This window comes from Ctenocephalides felis, unplaced genomic scaffold, assembly GCF_003426905.1.
Source record: "Ctenocephalides felis isolate EL2017-DRISC unplaced genomic scaffold, ASM342690v1 CF-g0.4_SCAFFOLD_01537, whole genome shotgun sequence".
NCBI lineage: Eukaryota > Metazoa > Arthropoda > Insecta > Siphonaptera > Pulicidae > Ctenocephalides > Ctenocephalides felis.
In genome coordinates this window covers 40207-49224 of record NW_020537691.1, presented here as the reverse complement: position 1 = coordinate 49224, position 9018 = coordinate 40207, and the positions used below count along the sequence as shown (strand labels likewise).

The 9018-nt window shown below is 30.9% G+C and overlaps 1 long non-coding RNA gene across 1 annotated transcript; it reads right to left on the bottom strand.

Moving 5' to 3' along the window:
- Window positions 1-7328: 7328 nt before the first annotated feature.
- LOC113372049 lies at window positions 7329-7876 on the bottom strand. The gene is made up of 3 exons (XR_003366703.1): window positions 7752-7876; window positions 7562-7673; window positions 7329-7376 (listed from the first exon to the last, which is right to left on the bottom strand). It is a non-coding gene; the product is annotated as an uncharacterized LOC113372049 (long non-coding RNA).
- Window positions 7877-9018: the final 1142 nt, after the last annotated feature.

Below are 9018 nucleotides of genomic sequence, written 5' to 3'. Positions count from 1 at the left end.
AAGTCTGGGTAATCATTGGCATGGCCAAGATTGGGTTACCCAGCCTTGAACCAAGCATGGATAATCATTGAACGGCCAAGGCTGGGTTAGCCAGTCGTGGCCCAAGTATGGTTAATCTTTGGCTGGCCAAGGCTGGGTTAGCAAGTTGTGGCCCAAGTATGGTTAATCTTTGGCATGGCCAAGGCTGGGTTACCCAGTCTTGGCCCAAGTCTGGGTAATCATTGAACGGCCAAGGCTGGGTTAGCCAGTCGTGGCCCCAAGTCTGGGTAATCATTGCCATGGCCAAGGCTGGGTTAGCCAGTCTTGGACCAAGCATGGATAATCATTGAACGGCCAAGGCTGGGTTAGCCAGTCGTGGCCCAAGTATGGTTAATCTTTGGCATGGCCAAGGTTGGGTTACCCAGTCTTGGCCCAAGTCTGGGTAATCATTGAACGGCCAAGGCTGGGTTAGCCAGTCGTGGACCAAGTATGGTTAATCTTTGGCATGGCCAAGGCTAGGTTACCCAGTCTTGGCCCAAGTCTGGGTAATCATTGAACGGCCAAGGCTGGGTTAGCCAGTCGTGGCCCAAGTATGGTTAATCTTTGGCATGGCCAAGGCTGGGTTAGCCAGTCTTGGCCCAAGTCTGGGTAATCGTTGGCATGGCCGAGGCTGGGTTAAGTAGCCCGGCCCAAGCCTGGCCCCAATACTGGTATGCCGAAGCTAGGTTTCCCATTACTGGCCCAAGCTGGCCCCTTTGTCAGTCTGGCGGGGTTCCTGCATGGGTATTTACACATATACTGTATAAATAACAAATATAATAACTTAAGTAATACAGTTGTGTTGGAGATTGACATAATATGGTGAAACAATTAAAAATAAAACATATGATATGTAATTTTTAAAGTTCTGATAAAATCATATCAAATATAGCTCGCTAGACTAACTATTACGTTGGCAATAGCTCATAGCAGTAGTGTTAAGTTCACATACGTTCAGAAGCTGTCAAAAAGCAACAAAAACAACTTTTATACAATAAACAATTATTTTGTATATTTTAAGTTTTTGCATTATTCTAATTTTTTGTTTTCAATCACTTGTTTTCACTAAATCTACAGATTCGAGGTATAGTAAATCTATACTGAACTGAAAAATAAATAGTATAGTTACTATTCCTAGAAATATGACTCTTTACATCCGAAACATAATTAAAAACAAAGTACTTATATTGGATGTTTTTGAGAATTGTGTAATTTTTTACTTAAATCTTTTGCCTTTGATACATACATTATGGACAATAAATTTATTTATTCTATGAATGGTGTATTGGATTTATTATCGCATATGGCAACACCTAATCAGAACAATAAAATTTAGAAATGTTGCAAATTCAGTTATCGATACGCACTCGTGGCGTTCGGGTGGAGTCGCCGGTTGTCGGTCGGTTTGATTTGATTTTGAAATGGGTTCTTTTAGAATTGCGTGGGTCGAAAGTCGGGTGTGATTTTATCAAAAACGTTTGCTAACTGTTTTCATTAAATAATTGTAATAAGTGTAATACTGATAATATTTATTATTAGTGACTATTTATTATTAGTAAGTGTGACAATTTTAATTAATAGTGTGTATTAGTGTTAATAATTATATAATTTTACAACCCCAGCCGAGAACTGTCAAAAAGTGAAACATTTAGTAAAAAACTTTTGTTGTTATAAAGAATAAAAATCAGCTAACAAATGTGAGTTATTATTGAACTTGATGCTTAATGTAGAAGGAGTTTGCTAATAAAATGGTAAGTAAAAGAATATAGTCATAAATTGTTATAATACATTGTAAAGTTTTGTTTTGTTGCAAAAATCGTAGTTTTGACAATGGAGCCAGCCAACGTTTCGTTTGTTGTGTCTGTGAGCCGCCATTTCACATTCTACCGATGTTTCCGAAATCCCGTTCCTATCGATTTTTTAAATTTTAAAACTGTTCGAAAAATACCAGTTTAGAATCAAGGTGATTAATTTTTAGTGAACATTCGCAGTGCCATTTTCTCATAATTGATTGACACATTTATTTTGATCATGTTAACAAAAAACATTATGCACAGTGATATAATTTATATCTTGATGGGACAACCTGAAATCTAACCTAAGCGCATTAAAGTGGATTAATTATAAAAAATCATGGAAGTCTTTAAAGCTTGAGGCATATAACCCTCTTTCAGTATTAATAGAAAATCGCAATAATTACTTTTCATTATAAGAAATACAATTTTTGCAAATTGAAAAACCTTCAAAATACGGTTCTTAGACAAATCCTTAATTTATTATTTCGTTAGCAACATATATCAATTTCCGATTTTCCAATTTTGTTTTCTCGACGTTTCAAGTCATTTTGAATCGATTGAGAGCAAATTGTAAACATAATGTGTGTGTATGTGAGCCAACATTTTTTCTTTTAACGACGTTTCTTTAGAATGCTATATATACCAGCCATTTGAATTTACGTTTTTTCACCAGTACGAGTCAAAATGACTGGCTTATAGAAAACATGCTTATTGCGGATTTAAGTCGAACAAACTAATAGCTAAAAACTTAATTTTTAAATTTTTATAGTTATTTATTTCAATGCTAAATACAAATTTTCCAGCTTTCCAGTAAAGCCCAGCTAACAAAGTATTTCTAGACTTTAATTCCAATTCTAGAGGAATTTTTGTAAAATTTTATTTCGGTTATTGCAGTTCTATTCTTTGTGCTATATGGTTTAAAAATTTTTGAAAGAGGGGTTGATGCATTTCGAGCTTAATCTTTTCCTAACTATGGCCAGCCATCCACCACATATTTTGTCTCTACAGCATTTATGTGACATATACAGTAGAACCTCGTTTATCCGGACCTCAGTTATACGGATTTGCGATTATCCGGACTACCAACCACGACTAATTTATATGTATGTACATACCTACAATTCGAATTTTTGCATTATTAATACTGCAGTTTAGTATATGTATGTAATGTTAATCTAAGAAAATAAGTACATTCATAAGAAAATTTCAATTTCTTAATAAACATTATTTTTGTTGATATCTACGTATGTATTTGTTATCATTTCTATAAATATACAACATTATTCTTCATATATTCGATCATCCGGTTTTTCGATTATCCGAATGCCTATCGACAACAATTAGTCCGGCTAATCGAGGTTTCTACTGTACTTGATCTAATTGCATCAGGACTTTGTTGGAAGAAGCTGTTCAGCCACAAAATTAGGAGCTCCTGGTTTGAAGCAAACTTGGTCATTTTCTAAATATTTGACCCAAACTGCTAAAACCAATGTGAATTGTCTATTCGCAAACGTGGAAACCTTTTTTTCTTGTCGAAGCGGTATAAATTTCGGTAAAATCACTCTTTTTTCTAATAGTTTCGTTTAAATCAATAATTGCAGTTTTTTGATTCGGTGCGTTTTTACAACTACATCTTCAGAAAAAGAACAATTTCTAGGCTGACGATCTCTATAAAAATAAGTTGAAATCAAGACACTTTTCTTGTTCTTAGAATTTTTTTACTCAATAATATATTTTTGAAAATTTCTATATATACATGAATATATCTACAGAAATAAAAGTTACACTTGAAAATCACTTTAAATTAAATTTTATTTGGTGCGAAGAACAAAGCTCGAAACAACAGCTCTGTTCGTAAAAAACTAGTAATAATACCGCAATGTGCATTTTTACAATATAATAAAGTATTATAGTAATGGTACGAAATTCTAAAATAAAAACGTTTGGAAATGTTTCACGTTTTGAAGGTTTCTGAACATTTTGGCTCAGAAAAAATGGATGTGTGTGTGTGTTTTGTATGTCCGCACATTTTCGTCTCCGTCCACGATTTGACTGGTTCAAAAACATTCGATTCCTATTGATAGCTGATTAGTTTTGGTAAAGGCAGGTCCAACCATTTCGAAAAATACAGAGCTAAATGTGCAAAAATGGCAGTTTTTGAGAGAACTAAGCGTCCGATTTAATTGATTCAAAAAACTTTCTGCTGTTTTAACATAATAATTGCTTTTGGAAAAAAAAAATTGTTTCAATTTTTTTTGAGATTTCATTTTTAATTCTGACTAAAGTTCTAATACACTTTAAACAAATAATTTCAACTTTGCAATTCGGTTTATATGATTCTCATAAATATTAGACAATGTTACAATATTTATAATAATCTATTTGAAAACATTTCAACATTCCTCGAACACGTTCTCGGTTATGGAACGTGGAATTTCCCATTACGGTATGGGAAATTCCAGCAATTTGCCTTAAGGCACGATGCCATGCACCACTAGTTATTTATTAATTTTCTTCATTTGTAATTCATTTTATTTATTTATTATTTTATTATTTTATTATTTCTTTTTGTGATATTATTTTATTTGTATTATTATTAACTTCCCGTAGGGTAAGTTATAGTAATCGCAAAAAATCGAAAATGAAATTTTTATTTCTTTCTTTCTTTCTTTATATTTCAAAGATTTCTGAATATTTTGGCATACCTTAGAAAAAATGGATGTATGTGTGTTTGTGTGTATGTGTGTGCGAATAAAATTTTCGTCGACGATTTTGGGAACAGCGAACAACCGATTTGAATAATTCAAAAAACATTCGATTCGTATTGATAAGAAGAAGTGCTGATAGCTTTTGCGAAGGTAGGTCTCAGCGTTCCGAAAATTACGGGGAAAAAAAGTTGCCACAAAGGTTATCTCAGTTTTGAAGGAAACGGAGCGTCCGATTTTAATTTTCAAAAAAACATTTACTTGTGTTGACAAGATAAAGAAATGATAATTTTCATGAAGGCAGGCCTAGCGGTTTCAGAGATCTAGTGAAAAAAGTAAAAAAAAAAATGCCATTTGGCGGAAAAAATAATCATTAGACATATGCACATCAAATTATCAAATATTTTATAGAGATTTTAACAATAAGTATAAATTTTGTTTACATCTCTATGGGTTCCGTACCAATGCTTATCCGTTAGACGGCGGCGCGGCACTTACGCTTTGACATTTCGTCTCTATGCAGTTCAAGCAGTACGATTGCTTTGAAAAAAAGTTCAGAATTTCCAAAATATGTCAAAATGAAGAAAAACATTTTCTTTTTCAAAAAAAAAATTTTGTCAAAAAAAGTAATTTTTCATCAAATTTATAGTTTCTCAAAAATCTAATTTTTTTCGAAGAAATTTTTTTTCAAAATGTAAATCGTTTTTAAAAAAATAATAATTTTGGTACGGGAAGTTCCAGCAATTTGCCTTAAGGCACGATGTCATGCGCCCCACTTATATTATTATTATCATTACTATGTGTAATTTGTTAGGGTCAGTAAATAACTTGATTGCTATATAATATGGAATGAAATATGGAATATGATATGGAAAAAAAAACTTGCACCAATCATTTTGACTGGTACTGGTAGAAATAGTAGTAACACGAAATCTCTTTGTTACTAATATATGAAAAGTATCATATAATTCATAAGATTAATTCTATACTTATAACTAAAATATCGTAACTTGATTTCACAAAAGAAATGGTACATATGATGGGAATTTTGATTTGAAATTGCTCGACCAGTCATTTTGACTGGTGTGGTATATCCGTAGTGCAACCTGTGGTATATTTATTTATTTATTTTACAAGCCGTCGGTATAATAATATTATAATAAGGCTCAAGTCTATATTTTGGAGATTTAATATAACTTAATTAACTATTAGCTATTTTATTACTTATTTATTTATTATTTAATTTATTTACTATGAACTTATTTATATTGAGATAATTTTAATATATTTTTAAATATAATTAGTTTGTTGTTGCAAGTATTTTTTAAAAATGTAACAAATTTTTAATAAGCTTTGCAATACTTTTACAATATAAATATTTTGTTCAACCAATTCTAGGTTTATGATATTTTAACAATCGCTACACGCGTTGCCGTACAGAAAGAGATAGTTCCGGTTTTGTCGTTGTTTAAAAGAAGATTATTTATATTGACCCATTTCGAAACAGAATCCATGACACTGTTCAATTTCGTTAAGGGGCCATCGTATGTTCTAGCATTGATGGTTAGACAAGTGTCATCAGCGAACAAAATAAAGTCACATAGATTTGAGCAATTAGGTAGGTCATTAATGTAAAGAAAAATAGGAGCAGCCCAAGAATTGATCCTTGTGAGACACCCATTTTGATGTTTAATTTCCTAGATATAACTTTTCTACCGGTGCTATCGTCCAGATTATATTATTGAATTGAGATCTTAAAATCATCTAACAATTTGTATTTTTCATTAAAATGAATATTAAAATTGCCACATAAAATTACTTTATCGTATTAATTAGACATCTCATTTAGAAGATAAAGGAGAGTATTAAATGTAGAACCATTTTGGTCTGGGGATCGGTAAACAAAAATTAAACAAATAAGAGCATAATCAAGAGATACTTGGATAGCACAGTACTCAAATATTTTTTCAACACAACTAGTCGTTGCCCAAATTGGTTTATAGGAAAATCGATCGAGGTAAAAATCTTTTTTTTTTACCTATTGCAAACACAGCCATGAGAAAAATTTGTCCACAGAAGTAGGACTGCAAATGTAAACCTTTTAGTTTGACTAACTGAAGTTCGGATTCTTTGAGCCAATGTTCACAAAACACAAAAGACGTATGCACATCAAATTATCAGATATTTGATGAAGTTTTTAAAAATGAGTACTATTTTTTGCTATAATTTTGTTGGGATCCGTACCAAGATTTTTCATTTTGAAAGTTTACTTATACAGTTCAAGCAAATTTCAAATTGTTATTTATCATTAATCAGGTTTTCTTAATTATTGATTATTTTTATTTTTGAATTTTCAATTATGGTACGAAAAGTTTCTGCAATTTGCCTTAAAGCACAATGCCATGCACCACTAGTTTATAATATATTAAAACTAATATATTAAATAATTCATTATATTTAACTAAAATTAGTATCACATTTCAAAATTAATTCATAAAAACGTAATCATGATCTTCAAAAAGAATACCACAAATTAGCATCGTGACAATCATCACTAAAATTCCTTCCACTTTTTGTTTAAATTTTTGGAATAGAGAGATGCCATAGTTTGACATTTATTTAGACGAGATGTTTTGAATATGGAATACTAAAATGAAGAACAAATAATTTTAATATAATAGAACAACATAGTTTGATGAATAAAATTAATTACTTGATTATTATCTGTTGCAAGTTTCCTCTTTGCTACTAAGGGGATATTATTTGATAAAGTTCTTAGCGGCATCATTCCATAACTGCTAGATTCAACTTGTAAATATGGAGAATCTGGACTTTTATTTGAGTTGCTTAGTGCCTTCTGTGTGAATTTATATACATATTATTCGCGATACAGATATACACAATAACAGAATGTATTTGAAATCATTTTCAAATGTAAGGTTTTCCATTTTTGTGAAAAGCGGTTCAAATATAGTTTTGTCATTCAGGTAAAAGATAAAAATTAGAGTTGTGTATAATGGTGCACATCATGAAATTACTTACAGTTTTGGGTGGTGTACTTTTGTTAAGTTCAACTATGGATTCTAATTCTGCAATACGTTTCAACAGATTTGACTTTTCCCTGTGTAAATCAATGAATTTTTCTTGATCGTTGCTTAAATATTTCAAAGACATCTTTTTAAACATATTTTCTAAATACATATAAATCTATATGAACTATACATCAATTTACCTATGCATTTCAAGTTTCTCTTTGAATCGAATACACTGGGTTTTATATTTAATAACTTCTAGTTGCAATTTTTGATACCCAAGTTTTAAGTTGTTTTGCTTTTCTTCACTTGAGGTGAGTTTGCTAAATTTTTAAAATATGCTATTTAAAATACATTCTCAAAATTAACAATTTTTTAACAATATTTGAAAGTAGAGGGAAGAAGATGTATAACCAGTCATCAATGTCTATTGACATCATATGACATTGCTATCGGGAGAAAAATGGCAATGTTCGGAAATTCCTAACAAAAGTATATTCTTTCGTGGTTACCTTATTTGTGAGTTGTGAGCAGGGATGTTTAGTTTTCATGACCTTAATATAATATTTAAGTATATGCATTATTGAATTCTTTTATGAGATATATTGTCAATTTTAAGTTATATTCAACAGTTTTTTTATACAACCTCTATAAAAACATGCACACTGGTGGGGTGAAAAGGACCAACTAAATCTTTACCTTTGCAAAGATGTAAACAATAAAAAATAGTAAATAAAAAATTATATCAAGTTGAAAAAAGCAATCTCACAACAAATAATTTAAGGGGGGCGATACATGTAATCGCCTTAATTTTTACCATTTTTTGAGGACTTTTTAAACTGGGAAGGAATGACTGAATCTTTTTGAACTTTTTTAGGGTTATTTATTATATATTAAAATACACAAAAAAATTTTTTTTTAAATTTTTTTTTTTTAAATGGCTGCCGTAAAAATAAATCTGCCAAGACCCTCTCGGAAAACGCCATCAATTTGCGGGCGTTCTCACTTTTCGTACGGTGATTTGAAATCAAAAAAATTAGTTTGTACGTGTTCATAAAACATATATCTTCTAGTTAAAAAACCAAAAAAAATTAAAAAAGTCACAAAATCGTAAATTGGCACACCACAGAAAAAAAAGTTCGATTTTTCACCTTTTTTTCAATGGTTTTTTTTTGGTAAAAGGGTTAATTTTTGAAAATTTTTTTGGAATGTTTGAGGTTTAACTAGAAGCTATTACTGTAAAGTAGATGTGTGCAAAATTTCATTGGAATCGGATGAGAACTTTTGAGTTATCCCGCCCGCAAATTTCAAAAATGTCGTTTTGAGAAAAACGCGTTTAAAGTTTTGACACAGAAACAGATAAGAGTAAATAGCACACAAACGTCGAGTTGAGGCGTGGCACTTAAATGAGTTTTTATTGTATAAATAATGATAATTTTGTTTTGAATATTTACAGGCATATTTTTG